Source organism: Engystomops pustulosus, chromosome 4 (genome assembly GCF_040894005.1).
Source record: "Engystomops pustulosus chromosome 4, aEngPut4.maternal, whole genome shotgun sequence".
In the NCBI taxonomy this organism is placed as follows: Eukaryota; Metazoa; Chordata; class Amphibia; order Anura; family Leptodactylidae; genus Engystomops; species Engystomops pustulosus.
The window spans coordinates 150,246,627-150,266,991 of record NC_092414.1 but is presented as its reverse complement, the minus strand read 5'-3'; the positions used below and the strand labels follow the sequence as shown (position 1 = coordinate 150,266,991).

At 41.6% G+C, this 20,365-nt stretch overlaps 1 protein-coding gene across 1 annotated transcript in view; it reads right to left on the bottom strand.

Annotated features, from left to right (window-relative positions):
- Window positions 1-20,365, bottom strand: part of THSD4 (thrombospondin type 1 domain containing 4) — a 450,024-nt gene that overhangs the window by 217,337 nt on the left and 212,322 nt on the right. The window lies entirely within an intron of this gene.

The window sequence follows — 20,365 nt, the reverse complement described above, 5'->3', positions numbered from 1 at the left end:
CTGTATGCATAATTTAGATATTTATGTAAGGATATGGATTCTTTATTTTAATATTTAGTGTCCCACATTTATTAAAGTGCTTTCACCAGTTTTCTGTCTGACTTTGCACTAGAAAGAATGTGCAAACTGCTTTCATATGTGTTTATAAAGTGTCTGTGCCATTTTTGTGTCCAACAAGACAGAAAAAATAAGCGCCAAAAGGGGTGTGTTAGTGCTTAGTCGGACCGTGTTCCACAATTGTTTCCAACATGCACCACAATTGTGCAGCATGAACAAAGAGCACCAAAAAAAACTTGACGCACACATCCAGAGCAGTGCAGGGGGCGCCAGATTCATGAAGGACGTGAATTCATTAATCAATCCTGCACACTCCATAGGCAAACTGCACTATGTTCTAAATGTGCACAGCAACTTACTACCATAAAGCTTTATTAAATATGTAATAAAAATTCATGCAGAAATTAAAATGTACAAAACAGACAGTAACACACTGGGAGGTGACCAGCTAACACTGGGAAGGAGGTAAAAACATCAAGGAGGCATAGATGATAACAAGATATTCATCCACCTTGGAGGCTGTATATCCTCAGTGCCCAGGTAACTGTTACACATGATCTCATCGATTACCACTACCTTTACTTCACAATGTTTATGTTGGCACTTTAGATTGATTCTACTTATCTTAAAATCTTGTTATCATCTATGCCTCCTTGATGTTTTTACCTCCTTCCCAGTGTTAGCTGGTCACCTCCCAGTGTGTTACTGTCTGTTTTGTACATTTTAATTTCTGCATGAATTTTTAGTACATATTTAATAAAGCTTTATGGCAGTGATGGCGAACCTTTTAGAGACAGAGTGCCAAAACTCCAAACCAAAGTCCATGTAATCATCGCAAAGTGCCAACACGTCTATTTAGCCTAAAATCACACCATACCACTCTATAAGGGACATATAATACTGCTACATGATGACCATTACCAGTACAACAAGATAAATACCACCATACTGATAATATACAGACCACTAAAGATATCCAACATCACCAATTATATCACAAAGCAGGAGCAAATACAGCGGGGAATACTACCCCCATCCAGTGAGGAACACTACCCCCATCCAGTGAGGAACACTACCCCCATCCAGTGAGGAACACTACCCCCATCCAGTGAGGAACACTACCCCCATCCAGTGAGGAGCACTATCCCCATCCAGTGAGGAACACTACCCGCACCCACTGAGGAGCACTACCCCCATCCAGTGAGGAACACTACTCCCATCCAGTGAGGAACACTACTCCCATCCAGTGAGGAACACTACCCCCATCCAGTGAGGAACACTACCCCCATCCAGTGAGGAACACTACCCCCATCCAGTGAGGAACACTACCCCCATCCAGTGAGGAACACTACTCCCATCCAGTGAGGAACACTACCCCCATCCAGTGAGGAACACTACCCCCATCCAGTGAGGAACACTACCCCCATCCAGTGAGGAACACTACCCCCATCCAGTGAGGAACACTACCCCCATCCAGTGAGGAACACTACTCCCATCCAGTGAGGAACACTACTCCCATCCAGTGAGGAACACTACCCCCATCCAGTGAGGAACACTACCCCCATCCAGTGAGGAACACTACCCCCATCCAGTGAGGAACACTACCCCCATCCAGTGAGGAGCACTATCCCCATCCAGTGAGGAACACTACCCGCACCCACTGAGGAGCACTACCCCCATCCAGTGAGGAACACTACTCCCATCCAGTGAGGAACACTACCCCCATCCAGTGAGGAGCACTATCCCCATCCAGTGAGGAACACTACCCGCACCCACTGAGGAGCACTACCCCCATCCAGTGAGGAACACTACTCCCATCCAGTGAGGAACACTACTCCCATCCAGTGAGGAACACTACCCCCATCCAGTGAGGAACACTACCCCCATCCAGTGAGGAGCACTATCCCCATCCAGTGAGGAACACTACCCGCACCCACTGAGGAGCACTACCCCCATCCAGTGAGGAACACTACTCCCATCCAGTGAGGAACACTACCCCCATCCAGTGAGGAGCACTATCCCCATCCAGTGAGGAACACTACCCGCACCCACTGAGGAGCACTACCCCCATCCAGTGAGGAACACTACTCCCATCCAGTGAGGAACACTACTCCCATCCAGTGAGGAACACTACCCCCATCCAGTGAGGAACACTACCCCCATCCAGTGAGGAACACTACCCCCATCCAGTGAGGAACACTACTCCCATCCAGTGAGGAACACTACTCCCATCCAGTGAGGAACACTACCCCCATCCAGTGAGGAACACTACCCCCATCCAGTGAGGAACACTACCCCCATCCAGTGAGGATCACTACCCCCATCCAGTGAGGAGCACTACCCCCATCCAGTGAGGAGCACTATCCCCATCCAGTGAGGAACACTACCCCCATCCAGTGAGGATCACTACCCCCATCCAGTGAGGAGCACTACCCCCATCCAGTGAGGAGCACTACCCCCATCCAGTGAGGAGCACTACCCCCATCCAGTGAGGAACACTACCCCCATCCAGTGAGGAACACTACTCCCATCCAGTGAGGATCACTACCCCCATCCAGTGAGGAACACTACCCCCATCCAGTGAGGAGCACTACACCCATCCAGTGAGGAGCACTACCCCCATCCAGTGAGGAGCACTACCCCCATCCAGTGAGGAACACTACCCCCATCCAGTGAGGAACACTACCCCCATCCAGTGAGGAACACTACCCCCATCCAGGGGCAATATGAAGGATTGTTGAATTTGGCAGGGGGTGTGTAGGGTAATGTGTATGTTGTAGGGTGGAGGGTGGGTGCACTGAACAGCAAATCTACATGGAATCAGGCAGGTGAATCACCACATATGACACATGTCTGTGGCCACACACACATACATATATATACTGCCCTTGGTCTGGAGCTCTGGGCACCTGTGCCATGCTGTCAGTGAGGGCAGTGTAGTGCACCCCAGGGTCACTGGCAGCATGGCACAGTGACAAGAGATCTGGACCAGGGGCAGTATACATGTGGCCACAGACATCTATCATACAGGGCAGTTTGGGACACTAAACAATAAGCACCTATAGTTGTTTAGTGTCCCAAAGCTGCCTGCCTGCTGCCTGTGTAATGCACACAGAGCAGCTCCTGCCCTCCTGCTGCACTCCTCTGTACTCACTGTGCGCTGATGCTGCGTGCTCCGGCAGTTCTCTCTCTCTCTCCTCCTGTTCCCGGGCTGAAGGGGGAGGGGGGGGGGGGGGAGTGGAGGGGCGGGCACTGACCTGCTGCTGTGTCTCTAGGCAGCACTAATGAGCACAGAGCAGGTCAGACGCAGCCTTCAGTGAAAGAGATCACTGGAGCTCTCGGCGATCGGCAGCTTTTCCTGCCTGCCGGGAGTTCTAATGATTTATATATAGAGAGCAGGGGAGATGGTCCGTGTGCCCACAGAGAGGGCTCGGCGTGCCCTCTCTGGCACGCGTGCCATAGGTTCGCCACCACTGCTTTATGGTAATAAGTTGCTGTGCAAATCTGTTTTTTTTTCTTTAAAGGAAACCTACCATTTCAAATGGAAGGTGTAAGCTGTAAACACCGAGCACCAGCTCAGGGTGAGCTGGTGCCGGTGCTTAGTTTCGTTAGTGTTAAAACCGCGGTATCATGGTTTTAACACTTTTTAAACTTTATAGCAGAAGCTGCTTCGGCGTTGCGTGCGCACGATCGTGCGCGCGCCTACATAGGAAATGCCGCAGGCGTTGCACGCGCACGGTCGCGCGCAGCGCCGAAGCAGCTTCTGCTATAAAGTTTAAAAAGTGTTAAAACTGCGATACCGCGGTTTTAACACTAACGAAACTAAGCACCGGCACCAGCAATAAGCTGTGTTTACAGCTTACACCGACCATTTGAAATGGTAGGTTTCCTTTAAGTAGGTTTTGTATATTTAGTACCAGTTACAGGTTTACTTTGATTTTCACTCAGAGGAGTTTGGGACATTATTCCATCTCTGTTTCAATTGCTCTTTTGGAGATTGTTATGTTCTAAATGTGGGTAGTGTGTCTATATAACAGCTAATACACTTAACTCAAAGAACTCCCATCTAAAAATACATTTAGGAAAACTGCAGATGTCCCATTGCGTCATGATTTCCTTGTAGTGAAAGGAAGCAATAAAATCCCTTGTAAGTTGCAATTAAAGCAGGTGACAATTCACACCTGCATAATAGACCTAAACACTTTAACTGTTTGGTTTCTGCATTGTTTTTTTCTACTGTATAAGTTTTGATATCTATAAAAAGAAGTCAACTGAATTTGGAAAAGAAGAGCATTAAGAAGAATGTGCCCTAAGAAAGCTCTAAACAAGGTTTTAGATAGAAGCACAGGTTCTATTTGCAACTATCTCCATAGCCTTCATTGGGTACTGATACCCTTTTTCATAGATCCAGCATCAATAGGGAGACTATTGATCTATAAACTATCTAGCAAACACTGCTGGGAACTACAATAGGAACATGGGACTAAGCTCACAGCGGTCCAGCATATTCATGAGGGGGCGGGACTAGGAGGCGGTGACTGCCATATGAAGCCTGGCAGTCACCACCGGCCTTCGGAGTGGGCAGGGTGGAACGGTCTGGGGAAGAGGCAGAGCCTCGGACTGCCCCCTCATGAATACTTATGAGGCATTAAATTGTGTAAATAAAGATAAAAACAGGAAAAATTAAGGTGTCCTACAACTTTTGATCGACAGTGGATAGTTAGGATTCTGTTTTAAATAACAACAGAATGTAGATAAGAAGAAATCATGAGAACTATAGATATAATGGGGCAGATTTACTTACCCGGCCCATTCGCAATCCAGCGGCGCGTTCTCTGCGGTGGATTCGGGTCTTCCGGCAATTCACTAAGGCAGTTCCTCCGATGTCCACCAGGTGTCGCTGCTGCGCTGAAGTCCGCCGAGGCCCGCCGGAGTTCACAATCCTATACTTGGTGAAGGTAAGTGCACTTTTTTTTTTTTAAATGTGGCAATTTCTCCGAATCCGTCCATGCATGCCGGCGCCGATGCGCCACAATCCGATCGCGTGCGCCAAAAAACCCGGGACAATTCAGGGAAAATCGCCGCAAATCGGAAATATCCGGGTAACACGTCAGGAAAACGCAAATCGGGCCCTTAGTAAATGACCCCCATTGATATTAATTCTATGCAGTATACATTACTAATTGTTATTACATTTCATGGCGAATAAATGATCGCCTTAGATTGGAAAAATGGACATGAAATATTTTTATAGACCAGAGCCAGCGGACGTTATGGTAGGAGAAAGAAAATGTTCCAGATCACCAGCCTCTATAACCACAGTCTCCTCGAGCACGGTCCACCCCACTGCAAGGGGCATGGAAACATGAGACGAAAAAAGTATGGATCCAGCTCATGGAGTTCTTGTGAATTGGCATTTCTTTCTTTGCGCTCATGACAGAATGTCATGAATAAGAGTGGGTGAACCACTTGAAACGTGTAGACTTTTATCTCTGTACACCTGGATGTCACCTGAGCGCAAATAAAGAAATACCAATTCACAAGATCTCCATGAGCTGGATCCATACTTTTTCGTCTCATGTTATGGTAAAAGACTATGCAACCTCTTCGTATAGTAGAGAATGTCCTGGTAATACCCACCTTTCACAGATCACTTTCATAGCCTATAGTTTACTAAAAAAACTGTGAGTGTATAGCTCATCAGAACAAAAAAAGAACCGTTTGGCGCTTAGGTGAGGGGTTTACATTTTACTTCTTTACAAAAAAATTGATAATAAAATATACTAAAATTGATGGTTAAAAATTACAATATTTAAAAGGAGATGCATTTCGTAGCCTGTACCGGGCACTTCATGAGTCCACAGACAATAGTTTAAGATAATGTGAAAAACAGATGGCAAACTGATGCAAATGGCTCCTAAAAATTGATTTCTGTGCTTTTAGCATGAGCGTAGAGAAAGATATGTTTCATTTTTGTTTTGAATCAACTGTTAGTTTTATGTTCTAACCCCTTACCGACGCTTGGCTGCGGTTGAATGGAGAGGGCTCACGGGCTGAGCCCTCTCCATAGCCGGTAAGTGTTTGCAGCATATTGCAGCAAACACTTACTGGTAACACCAGCAGTGCTAGCACTGATCGCGGGTGTTAACCCGCCGGCAGCTCCAAAAAGATGGTGGCGCCTTCGTGAAGATTGCTGCTCCCTGTGACATCATCGTGGCACTTTTTTGCCATTTTGAAAAAAATAAAAAAAATTCTGCAAAAATTGGTCAAAAGGCTGTACAGTCCTTAAAATAAAAGCATTGAAAACGCCATCAAAAGTCACAAAAAATAACACCACCCACAGCTCCGTACACCAAAGTATGAAAAAGTTATTAGCGCCAGAAGATGGCAAAATTATTATTTTTATTTTGTGCAGGAGGTTTTAATTTTTGTTACCGTATGAAAATATTATAAAACCTATACAATTTTGGTATATCCGTGATCACAACCACCCAAAGAATAAAGTAGAAAAGTCATTTAGGGCGCAGACTGAAACCCGTAAAATCCAAGCCCACAAGAAAACGGCGCAAATGTGTTTTTTCACCAATTTCACAGCATTTGGAATTTTTTTCTTGCATATTAGTACACGGCATGGAATATTAAATACTGTCACTATGAAGTGCAATTTGTTACACAGAAAACAAGCCAGTACACTCCTCTACATGGAAAACTAAAAAAGTTATGGATTTTTGAAGGTGAGGAGTAAAAAATAAAATGCAAAAACGGTGTTAAGGGGTTAAATGTGTTTCCTTACATCAAGGATTTGTCCATCTATACATCACTCCTCCCTGCATATTTAAAATTAGGTTCATCAATGCAAAATGTATCTAAGTATATATACATGTTCTAGTGCCAAGGTAAATGCTGGCAGAAGTGCCACTAGGGCAGGAAAGCAATGAGCTAGAAATGACTGTATGAAAATGATGAATCATATTGTCAGGCTGCAAGGAAGGAAGGATTACAGAGTATAAAGGAACAATAAACAATACAACACATGACACATACTTGGACTTCAATGTGCTTATCACAGTGAAAAGTGCCTGTTAATTTAATGCAATCAAATCCTTCCTGAAATAGGAGCGGGATGTCTGTACCAAATTACAAATAATTAGCCATCCTTTCAGCTCACAATATTTCTCAGAGTCCTGATGATATAGAATTATTTTCTGCTTCATGGCATAAGAAACAGTTTCAACAATTCCAGGTAGCAGCAGAAGATAATTTGTCCCGCAGCCTGATAGAACCTTGCTGGGATATACTCATAATGACAAATAACAGGCAGGGAATTGCAGCATTGAGATTCAATTATGATGACTACACATGAGGCCATCAGTACGTCTGGACTGGTTCTGGATTTTGTCACAAAGAGATATGTCTAGAGATATAGTAGACACAAAACATTTACATCCAGGTAATGATAAGGGAGCTGCCATCCCATGTCACTTCATCAATAATACATCTGTGATTGGGGAGACTTAGCAAGACTCTTACAAGATGTTTCATTTAACCCCTTATCTCTTTTCCACATTGATGCCCATGCCATTGATCTGTTTATCTTTCACTGCCTTCTACAAGCTATAACATTTTTACTTTCCGGGCACCATAGTTTTATGGGGTCTTGATATTTTTCCGGACAAAATGTAGTTTGTAATAGCACACTTTGGGGTTTCATATTTCCTACTGATTTATTAACCTGATGGGTTGTTTTTCTAATGGAAAATGTTTATATTTATTGTGGACCCTAAATAACATAAAGGGTGCAGTCACACGCCGCGTTTGACGCATGTGTTTAAAAACGCATTACAACAGCTGAAGACAGCTAACAGCGCACTAACAAACACATGTGTTAATGTGATGTTACCACATGTGTTAACAATGCGTTCACATTTGTGTTTTGTAAACACAAGTGTTAACAGCTGTTTAATTAGGCAAATCTCGCTTCAGCTGTTGCAATGCGTTTTAAAAACGCATGAGTTAAATGCGATGTGTGACTGCACCAAAAAGCTTTTTTCTCTTGGTCAATATGCATACAATACCAAATGTATTGATTTTCTTTAAATGACCTTTGCATAATGATATCTGCTTGGGGGGGGGGCGCTTTTTCCTTTGTCACCTTTTAGGAGCCATGTAGGATAATTTTTGTGTGTTCACAAAGCTGTTTGTGTTTAATAAACATTTTTTGTGTGACCGATGATTGAAAAATGTCACTATTGTCCATTGTTTTTGTCATATGGAAAGAAAACTATTATAATTTTTTAGCATGGGTTGGTACAGGTGGGGAACTACATAATATGTGTGATATTTTTTTAAGAGGCAGATGATTTTTGTGTTTTGATGTTTTCTTGTAACTTTTGTTATTTTTTATTTCATTTTTTACATAAAACTTTTAAATTACTGTTTCTCAGAAGGGGACAGTGACATGAGATTGTTTGATGCACTGCACTACTGTAGTACAATGCATTGTACTGGAGTAATAGAGAGTTAATACGGGTAACCCTGGGGTACTTCAGTAGAACCCATACTGTCATGAGAGACCTGCACCCTGCAATCACAACTCCAGGGTGAAAATGGTTGACAGAGGGATTTCACTCCAAGGTGTCTAACATTCCTAAAATGGGAATCTTTTGTGTATGTTTTCACATTTTGTTTCTGATAAATAAAAATACTTAACCTATAGATTCTAAATATCAGCTATCAGTGGAAATAACATAAATGCCACGTTATACGATAGTATATGTTAGTAATAAAAAAAGAAATGTGTACACTGAAGTCTTACTTTTACTTCAATATTATCTGGAAATTTCTCGTTACTTCATGGAGGGTGCAGGAAAGTTTAAAGAAGTAAATACTGCCATCATGTGGTAAGTTATGGAATTTCAACTAAAAAAATCTAAGCACAGAATAGTATAGTTCTACACATTAAGTAAAAATGTAGCAAAAATGATTTACAAAAAATATACCAGGCACATAATTCACAAAGCATAACGTAGTGTAACCCCCCCCCCCCATCCTAAAGCTAAGAGTCCAACAATCAGACATCATACAATATCTTAAAGGGAACCATTTAGTAACCTCAAAAAGCATTGACTGTGGGTGTCCGTGAGCTTTTACTTAAAGATTCCTGAGAGTATGTGTACAGTGTTCCCGAGATTCACACATTGTCCTAATGTCAAAAACATTACTATGCTTTCCCTCTCCTGCTGTCCAAATATGTTTCATGTCTTAGGCCAATAAAGAGTGGTTTTATTTGATTGGTTTTACTGTTACAGTATTGGTGCTGTTCAGCCGACAAATAGGGTTGCCCACCCAGTGCACCATGCGATTTGACCAGCACAGAGTGATCATGTCTGTGGGCAGGTAACCTTTAAACCTGTGTTTGTATGTGTATACTGTCACAATGTAGTAAAACAAGTGCATTTGTGCATTAGTGTGTAATTTTATTATGCTGAAGGTTGTGTTCCATGGAAGGATGGTGCAATATGGTTAAAACAAAGTAAATATACCTTCATAAAATGGACATTGTGGGGACTATGGCCTGTGTATGAGGCCTAAACCATAATTAGCAGAGCAACTTTCTTATTGCAAAAACCTGCAACCTCGTGGTGCCATGGGGTCAGCTGAGGCGGTTTGGGCGGTAGCTCAGGGCACAAGAATTCTAGGGGGCCCATGGCCATCCAAACCACTCACCAAATTTTATACATTAGAAGGAGCTTTGCCATTGAAATTCTGATAGATTGGTTCCTGCTCCCAATACACATGTACACAAGAGCCATTTCAGGAGCCACTTGATTCTAGTACCATATAGAGGCTATAATATTCATACAGCCCAAGGCCCACAGCAGTCTTCATCCGCCCCTACATTGTATACTGAATAAGAAGCACACATAAAGGTTGAAGACAAGGTTGTACAAGGTCTGTACCAACTATTCAAGTTATCCCCTATACACAGGATGCAGGATAACAAGTTGAAATGTAAGGGTCCAGCTACTGGGAGCCCACTGCTCATGAGAAGAGGACTCGGAGCAATCCAGAGATTGGGGTCCTGTTCTCATAAATGGGTGGTGTATGGTAGTGTCAAAATTGACAATCATTGCGCCTAGGTACTTCCAGCACTTCCATTTACTGTTGATGGGAGAGTTGGTCCCAAGCAGTGTGCTCTGTAATATACAACACTCCCTTACAAATGAATGGAGTAACGGGACACAAGTTGGACTTGGTCCTGAGATGCTTCCCGGATTGCTGGGAGTTTCATTCTCATAACCCTAGCAGTCCCTGCAGTAGAACCCTCACAGATCAGCTTGTTCTCCCCAATCCCATGTATAGGGAATAACTTAAAGTAAATCTACCACTGGTATATGAGGATTTTTAGCTTAAGGCTCTTACTGGTGGGCTCTGTGCTGCTGACCCTGGAATATTTCATAGTTAGGCACAAAAACTGTTGCTTTTGTCAAAAAATCTATTTAAGATGATATTCAAATGAAGCTCAGGCACTACCTCCACGTCATAGCTTACATTTGGGTGTCCGCCAAATTATAGTTCTGTACACCTCCGCTCTTGCTGGCCTCCTCCCCTGCCACTGGAATGACGTCACCCGGCTCTCGGCACTTCTTGCACATGCACATTACTTACTACCCGGTTTTTGTGCCTAACCATCATATGTTCCAGGATCAGCAGCACAGAGCCCACCAGTACAAGCCTTTAGCTAAAAAACTTTATATACCGGTGGTAGCTTTCCTTTAAATAGTTAGTACACCCCTTTTACCTGGGAGCACATTGTTAATGAACTTGAGAACTCATTCAGGTCATTCTTGCTCTAGACAGCTTATACTTTACTCAGACTGCAACTGCAGGTTCTTGTATTTTTATAAACATTTTCAATATATTATCATTTTTTCATATTAGTATTAAAACAAATCTTGAAAATATCAATAAAGACTTGAAAATATCAATAAAAACGTTAGTAACAGAAGGAGGATACATTACAAGCATGTCAGGTTTTACGTTTCCCATGTTTATACAGGCAGTGTTAGTGAATGGCAGAGCATGCTGAAACACAAAAAAATGATGTTCAGTTTTTGTTCCTGTTTTTCATGTCTCCCTGAATTATGAATTCATTTTTCATTTTTACAATCAAAATGATTTATCAGATATAATAAATGCCAAGAATAAATAAACACTCTATATTGTAAATGCCAGGTAAATTGATTGCAAGTGGATTACAGGCTGTGGCCATTACTCGTGTTAGACAGCGAGATTTAGAGGATGAGGCATGTGAGATGATGTAATACCACAGGAAGAAGAAATAACGGCTAAAGACTAGCAGATTATTTTTGCAGACATAGAGATCATGCAGAAATATATCTAGCGATGCTAAACTTACCTGGCTGTGCTTGTAGCTCAGGCAGATATATGAACGCTACCTGGAAGCTGCATTCCCAAAGCTATTTGTTATGCCCCATACTTAGGAAGCACCGCAAAGGACACAGTAATTGGCTGTTTATTTTGTTTCTCAAGATATATTTAGATATCGTGCTATTTTCTGTGTTTAACTAAACTAAAGTTCCATCATGTGTACATTTTTGAATGTTTGTACACCGAGGAGCTACAAAAATCTTAAAGGAGGATTCAGGTTATCCCGTATACTTGGTAAAATAGTGGGATGGATTTGATCCTGTTGTAAAAGTTCCTGCCTTTACAAAATAACAAGCAACAGACCATGTTCATTTGATTGTGGTCCATCTGAAATTGGCAAGTGATGGGTGCTCACTCCTTCAATTCCAATTACTGCCAGTGCTGCAAAGAAGGGCAGGAATGTGTGAGGGTGCCCAATAGAAACCAACGGAAACCTTGAGTTAGCTGCTGTTTGTGCATGAGGCTGGTCATGTGCATGGGGCTCAAGGTGAAATTTGAGCAGGATAAACACATAGAAGAAAATGTATTAAAACTACAATTTAAACATCAGTCTTTAAAGGGAACCTGTCACCAGAGACCACATTTTCACTAAAAACAGGTTGCAGAAGCCTATTACAGCTGCATTGCAAATATGTCTTTGTGCCTTCTCTAAACATTTGCATTACAATATAATTGTGTGTTTTAACTTATCTTGCATCCTGACAAAATCCTCTGTTTAGTCACAGGGTTTGGGATTTGGTCTGGATGTATTTCAAAACACAACATGTGACTTTTCTGTGCTTCAGACTCCTCAGCTCTCAGCACCCACCTTTGTTCTTTGTACAGCTCCTCCCTCCTGCTCCTTCACATAGTTCACAGCCTTGTAACCTGAAATCAGTAGGAGAGGGAAGAGCTCTACAGGAGCACAAAGTCGGGGACACTAAATAGTGATCATCAAAGGATATTAAAAAAACTCTATTAAAAAAAAGCTCTCGTAAATAAGATGTCCTTGTATTTATCAATCTGTTGTTTTAGAGGTTTTTTTTAATATCCTTCGATGATCCCTGTTTAGTGTGTATAAATTGCTGTGAATTTTCTGTTTCATGCATAACATTATGTCTGATGAAGGGAACTAGCATTCTCGAAAGCTTACCATCAAATATACTCAGCTAGCCTCAAAAAGGTATCACCTGATTTCTTCACTCTTCTTCTTACACTTGGGGTGAAGCAGTCGGTCAATGAAGGTGCCCCCCAATGCCACCACGGTCTCATGCATGGGGTGGGAGCTATTTTTCAAAATAGACTTCAACTTACACTGTGTCCTCCTCTCAGCTACCACCTGCACTGTGTCAAGAGGACCCCCCAGGACAGAGCTGGCTTTCCTAATCAGTTTGTCCAGTCTGCTCCTCTCCCTAGCTGAGATGCTACTTTTCCCCAACAGACTACAGCAAAGAAGATGGCTGCTGCCACTACAGAGTTGAAGAAGGTCTTTAGAAGAGCCCCCCGCACCCGGAATGCCCTCAGCAGGTATTGCCTTCTCTGACCCCTTCTGTGAAGTGCTTTTATGTTCTCTGCCCACTCCAGTTTATTGTTGATGAGGACACCCAAGTACTTATAGGACTTCACTGCCTCAATGTCCGCCCCCTGGAAAACCACTGGTTGAGGAGGAGGACTGTGTTTACGGAAGTCCACCACCATTTCCTTGGTCTTCCAAGCATTAATCCTGAGGGGGTTTTGCTGGCACCAGTCCACAAATTTCCTGATCAGTTCTTTGTACTCCCAGCCGTTCTCACCTGTAATGAGGCCACTATTGCAGAGTCATCAGAGAACTTCTGGAGGTAGCAGCTACATGAATTGTACATGAAGTCTGTTGTTTACAATGTAAGAAGGAAGGTAACCAGAACTGTATCTTGAGGTGCACCTGTACCACTCAAAGCTAATGAAAGGTTCCATAGCACTATGCTAACTATAGTCCCCATTGTTTTAAGCTATGAAATACATAGTTCCTATCCCTAGAAAATTAACCCTGCACCCTGCCTCAAGCAGCAATGAGTCACAAGGGGTGTGTGTTATTTTTCTCACTGTATAACTCATCATCATCAGACATGAACTGAGAGACAATGTGAGTCGCTTGATTAACACACGACCCTTGTGACTCACTGCTTCTTCTGGTAGGGTGAAGGTAGGATTACAAAGTTAATTTTCTGGGGAGAAGAAATATGCATTTTAGCTAAAAACAGTGTTGCCAAGAGTTAGTAACCTGTGATTATGTTTATTAGTGAATGGTGTCAGTCCATTGTTTCCCCGATCTATTAAGAGGCTCGGCCTAAGAGTAGATCCGGATGGGATCTCTGCCATGTCGGACCTGTTTAGACCAGTTTATTGGCTGAGATTATAGTAAATATGGTGGTCCAGGGATTTCACACCCCCATCCGCCTCCTACCCACCTTGCTCCTCATCACCTAAAGTGCCATGCGGGATGGAAAAAACAGGAAACTGAGGGGGATGAGGCTTTATGGGAACCTGTCATTAGGTGAAAATATATGACCATGATGACAGGTTCCCTTTAATTATATAGGATTTTTTTTTGTGAAACTAATAGTAATATACATTGTTAAAGAACATCAGCAAATTCTGGGTATTCTAAACAGCTAAATATAAACTTTAGATCATTTCTTCCTAGCAAGGAGTAAAGTGGCCTCTAGCATGAGGTACAAAGCGGTCTGCAGATGGTATATTACAACAAGAATGCTGCAGTAGTAGATGTTACACCAACAGAAGATGCATGGTAATTATAATGTACCATGAAAGATATAAATGACGACCTCAACAAATTGGGTTCAAGAAGCTGAATATTAGAACCACAAGACTAAAAACATTTTGGTTAAAGAAACTGGGTAACAAAGACATTTCAGCTATTTTCACAAGCCTCCATTTAAAGTAACAGGGTTGAGAAAAAGGTTTGTATATCTTCTGATGAAAAAGAAAAGCAAACCGTACTAATAATTTATCTTGGCAAAACCATTCTCATAAGTGGATGATGCCTGTACCTAGTAATGGGGGCGGTTTGACAGTAAACTATTAAAATGCCAGAAAAACCTCTAAAACCACAAGCATTAATCTGTGGAGCTCGGAGGGAATCAAGACAAATATTTGACCCAAACCCTAATTCCTTCTATCCTTTTAATCAAGACCCTTCACCATAAAATCAGAGGAGTGCTGCTCCCATCCATTCAATGCCATCTATAAGATAAATATTAGCAAAGTGAAGGTGATTTAGAGAACAAACTGGAAACTCAAAAACTTCTGTTTTGTTTTAATATGTTAGTGGGTAAAGATGGATATTCTTTCATTTTTCTCTTTTATTAAGTAAATCTTTAATGGGGTGATCCGATAAAATGAAAGTCACTCTACATTCATCCTATAACTGGGTGCAGCAGTCACTAGCCTCTGTATTGGAGTATCAATGCTGTATCAAAAAGTGGTTGGGGACTGCAATGTTTGTTTTTAATTTTTAGGCAGCAGAAGGAACCATTTTTGATAGAACATCCTCCAATAACTGTTATGCTTGTGTAATCCATGATAAAAAAAAAAGTTGAGATTCCTCTTCGGGAATGCATGTTAATTAGCTGTTTTTATAGTGATTCTGTCACTAAAACATAGCAAGATAGAGCAGAGGGCTACTTTTTTGTTGACATGGCGAGAAAAAAAGAACATCTGATTTTTTACTCCAATAGTAAACTCTGTGTTTCTGTATCTCACATGTGTATAGGAGAATAGAGTATGTGATGTACATGTGTAACTGGTGTCTGTGTCTCACACATGTGTATAGCAGAACATGTCAGGCACTTGTGTAGCTGATGTCTGTGTCTCGCACATGTGCATAGCAGAACATGTAAGGCACTTGTGTAGCAGATGCCTGTGTCTCACACATGTTATAGCAGAACATGTCAGGTAAATGTGAAGCTGATGTCTATGTCTCACACATGTGTATAGCAGAACATGTCAGGTACTTGTGTAGCTGATGTCTGTGTCTCACACATGTGTATAGCAGAACATGTCAGGCACTTGTGTAGCTGATGTCTGTGTCTCTCAAATGTGTATAGCAGAACATATCAGGTACTTGTGTAGCTGATGCCTGTGTCTCGCACATGTGTATAGCAGAACATGTCAGGTACTTGTGTAGCCGATATCTGTGACTCTCAGATGTGAATAGCAGAACATGTCAGGTACTCGTGTAGCAGATGCCTGTGTCTCACACATGTTATAGCAGAACATGCCAGGTACTTGTGTAGCTGATGTCTATGTCTCACACATGTGTATAGCAGAACATGTCAGGTACTTGTGTAGCTGATGTCTGTGTCTCACACATCTGTATAGCAGGACATGTCACTCACTTGTGTAGCTGATGTCTGTGTTTCTCACACATGTGTATAGCAGAACATATCAGGCCCTTGTATAGCTGATGTCTGTGTCTCTCACATGTGTATAGCAGAACATGTCAGGCACTTGTGTAGCCGATATCTGTAACTCTCAGATGTGAATAGCAGAACATGTCAGGTACTTGTGTAGTTGATGTCTGTGTCTCTCAGATGTGTATAGCAAGACATCTGAGGTACTTGTGTAGCTGATGTCTGTGTCTCGCACATGTGTATAGCATAACATGTCAGGCACTTGTGTATCTGATGTCTGTGTCTCACACATGTGTATAGCAGAACATGTTAGGTACTTTTGTAGCTGATGTCTGTGTCTCTCACATGTGTATAGCAGAACATGTCAGGTACTTTTGCAGCTGATGTCTGTGTCTCTCACATGTGTATAGCAGAACATGTCAGGTACCTTTGCAGCTGATGTCTGTGTCTCTCACATGTGTATAGCAGAACATGTCAGGTACTTTTGCAGCTGATGTCTGTATCTCTCACATGTGTATAGCAGAACATGTCAGGTAATTTTGTAGCTGATGTCTGTGTGTCACACATGTGTATGGGAGAACACAGCATGTCAGCAGATAAAGCACAGACACTGGCAACGCATTACTATACACACAGACATGAGCAGAGGGAGGAGAGGGGATGGATAACAGGGGTGACATCACTTTCTCTCTCCATGTTTCCAGCCTCATTTACATAATAAAGAAAAGATGATTTTACAATGACTAGTGTATGAATTGATTAGAAAGGATAGCTGGATTAGCTGCTCCAACAGGTAGTGGTGACAGGACTAGTGACAGAGACCTGGGGCACAATCTCCGCCAGGTTGGACCTAATACCAGGTCTGATCTGGCCTCTTACCCGCCCCACATACAGGCAAGCCCAAAGTGGCGCGTGGGTCAGGAAAGCAGGGAAACTGGCAGGAATGAGGAGATTTATGTGCATTTTTTTGCCAGAAAACCTATGGAGAAGTCATAATGAATCTCCCCCAATGGCTTTACCCAGAAATTCAGCAGATTTGTGAATGAAAATCTGCAGTGAATTTCAACTTTTAAATTGTAACTTTTAAATAGCTGTGATGTGAAAACTACTATGTACACATTAGGAAATGATATTGCATAGAAGTTTACATGGACTGTGGAAAGATAATTTTCTGTTTTCGATCTGCAGCTGATTTCGCTTCTCTCAACATGAGAAGTGTAAACCGAAAGCAGAATACACATAAAAATCCCTGGGAATCTACATATATTACACAGAGAAAATCTAATACAGAATGTACACAACTCCAGCATGCACATATATACCTGTGTGGAAAATATTAACTTAACTGATTTATGATACAGGTCATGGTTTGAATACTAGAATATGCAGCCTACGTTTTGTGCTACCTACCAGGATATTATATATTGTCAGTCCGGCTGTGCCACCACCAATTGATGAAGCAAAACAGATGCGCTCATCTCTGAGTTCTATCCACGAGCCATTGTAAGCTACAGAAAGTATGAAGGCAGAGGGGGCTTTGTTGAAATTGTTCTGATGCAGGGGTGTAACAACAATGGTAGCAATAAGAGCAGCTGCCATGAGGCCTGCAGTGTCAGCTGGCCCAATCCTACACTAAAGGATGGATGATGTACACCATGTAATACTACACATTGTATAGGATAATACAGTGTGTTAATACTATATGCATGTGTGTATATATGGTGTGTATATACTATATGTGTAATAACATGATGTATAAGATGTGTATATACTGTTTGTATAATGTACATATGTACATGTGTACAAATGTATATGTAAGAGTTCACATATATATATATATATATATATATATATATATATATATAATATGTATGCATGTGTCTATATAAGTGTATAAATGTGTGTATTAGTGTATAAACGTGTGTAATAGAATAAACCCGTGAGTTCACGAATATGTATATTTTTTAAAGTTACACCCTTGTTCAGATGACACCAGCATGGGTGGGTTTGGAGGTAAGGAATATTACCATGGCCTGCAGAGGATGTTAACTTCCACTCTTACCTACTGGAGAGCAGACTTGATTAATTTACGATGACAGTCCCATGTACAGGCACCTTTATTATTAACTATGACAGATGGTCAGCAGAGGTCGCTAAAGACCCACCTTTACATGTGTCTGTATAATGTCTAGGACTAGTAAGATGTGAAGCATCCTGCATTTCAAATTTCAGCTTACAGTGATTTCTATCTTAACCTCTTCGCCTATAACTTTTTTGTTTTTCTATGTACAGAGCTGTGTTGCAGGGCAGGGCTTATTGTCTACAAAACAAATTTTACTTCTCAATTTATTATTCCATGCCGTGTGCTGGGAAGCAGAAAATAATTCCAAACTATGCACTATATATTCAGGATTTCTGAAGCACATACTTCATGAATCTGGCGCCATTCTTCATGAATCTGGCACAGCAAATTTTTTTGGTGCACCTTGATCATGGTGTGTTCAACAGAATTCTGTTGGATTCTGCATGACAAATATGGCGCATGGTTCAACTGTACACCGGAACGACTCTTTTAGTGCAGAGTTTTATGCCACATTGAGCATAATGCAGCCGTAACACAAATGAGTCACATGCGTCAAATATGTGGCATGGACACTTCTTAAATACATGTGCAAGCAGTTTGCATTTAGAAGAATGGGCAAAGTCTGACAGAAAACTGGTGCAAGGACCTTTGTAAATGTGCCCCAATGTGTAGGAAAAAAATTGTCTCGCCATCATGGAGCGGCCATCGGTTGCAATGACAGCTTTGGGTCTTCATCATATTTATCATGTTGTATTTATCACACAGGGATGAATGCCATACATTTTTGGACTGCTTGATCTAGGTTTGCAAAGTCTTACTCTTGGCCAATAAGTGTAAATTGGCCTAATGTCCCAAACCTGTAAAATCAGTAAGCAGAATATAAAGTTATATGCTGTCTAAAATTTACTATTACTAAACACTGTCTGTATCTATGAAAGATACTGTAAATAATGAGTTGCTGCTGGAGCTTATGGATAAAATCATGATTAATGCTTAAAGGAAATCTACCATCAGAATCAAGCATGATAAACCAGAGACACATACTTATAGATCCACGGGCTCCTTCCTTCTAAAATCAACTTTTAAAATTGTGCTAATGAGCAAGGTAAACAGACAGCGGGTGATGTCACCATCTGTCTGCAGCACTTGTGGCAGGCCTTCTTGAGGGGAATATCAATGAGGGGGTGTGAATATATTATCTTCCGATGGAGCCAGGAGGCACTTGACTAAAGGAGCTGTGAGCGGCTCCCGCTCATTTTCATAAAGTTATAAAGTGGATATTTTGGGGTAGCAGACATGCCGTAAAGTGCCAGGAGGACTCCCAATTAACCCCTGAGGTAACAAGCATGCATTTGGTGACAGTTTACCACCTCTAAATGTGGTGGTAGATGTCCTTTAAGGGTTCCTGAGCATGTTACCAGAGCCTCTCCCTGTTGCAGATTCACAGGCTGTTACATTGTCTCACCCTCCCCCTGCTCCCTCTCCCTGATGTAATTTCAGTGCAGCAGAGTAAGTAAGTGGAGGTCTGGGAAAGTCGATTTTAGAAGGAAGGAGGCCATGGATAACAAATATAAGAAGATTACCACAGTCCCAGTGCCTGGATCTATGAGTAAGTGTTCTTGGTTTGTCACGCTTGATTTTGATGGTACGTTTCCTTTAATAAAAAAAGAAGCTGAGGTACATGATGTCACTATATATTTCATAGTTTATACAGTTTAAAAAAGACACATGTCCATCAAGTTCATCCAAGGAAGCTAGAACCTAGTTCAACCTAGATTTATCTAGCTTTCCAATATATAAACTGTTTGCTCAGGTAGTTCCAACAATACCTGACTAAGCTGTAAATATAGGAAAAATAATGGCTGTGATGACGGACAGCTCCCATTATGATAAACTCATTACAGCATGCCGTAGAGGTGCAGTGAGGAGCATTTGCTCTACAAAGGCCACAAAGTGGAAATTCAGAAATTGATAAATATACCGGTGATTTTGTTTGCATTCCTTACTTAAAATTTATATTAAAAATACAATGACCTTATAGAAAAATGTTCCAGTATTGATGATTGATCTGACCAATGAAAGGGCGTGTGCGTTAATAAGCTTTGAGAACCTAAGATAATATCAAGGAGTTAAACATTTCCTCACATGTAGTAAGCACAATGAACAATTAGAATGTGTTCATACAAATGTAGTTGCTTCTAAGGTGAATTTGGCATATATTAAATCATATGTTAACATTTTAATTGTACTATTCAGAAATATGTTGCATAGTCAAAATTGTACCAAATATGTTCCTGTATAACGATGTTTACTGCTACCTTCTCTCCTATGTTTATGGATAGTTAGCTAATGCTGCTGAAATTGTCCTCATTGTTACTTACTT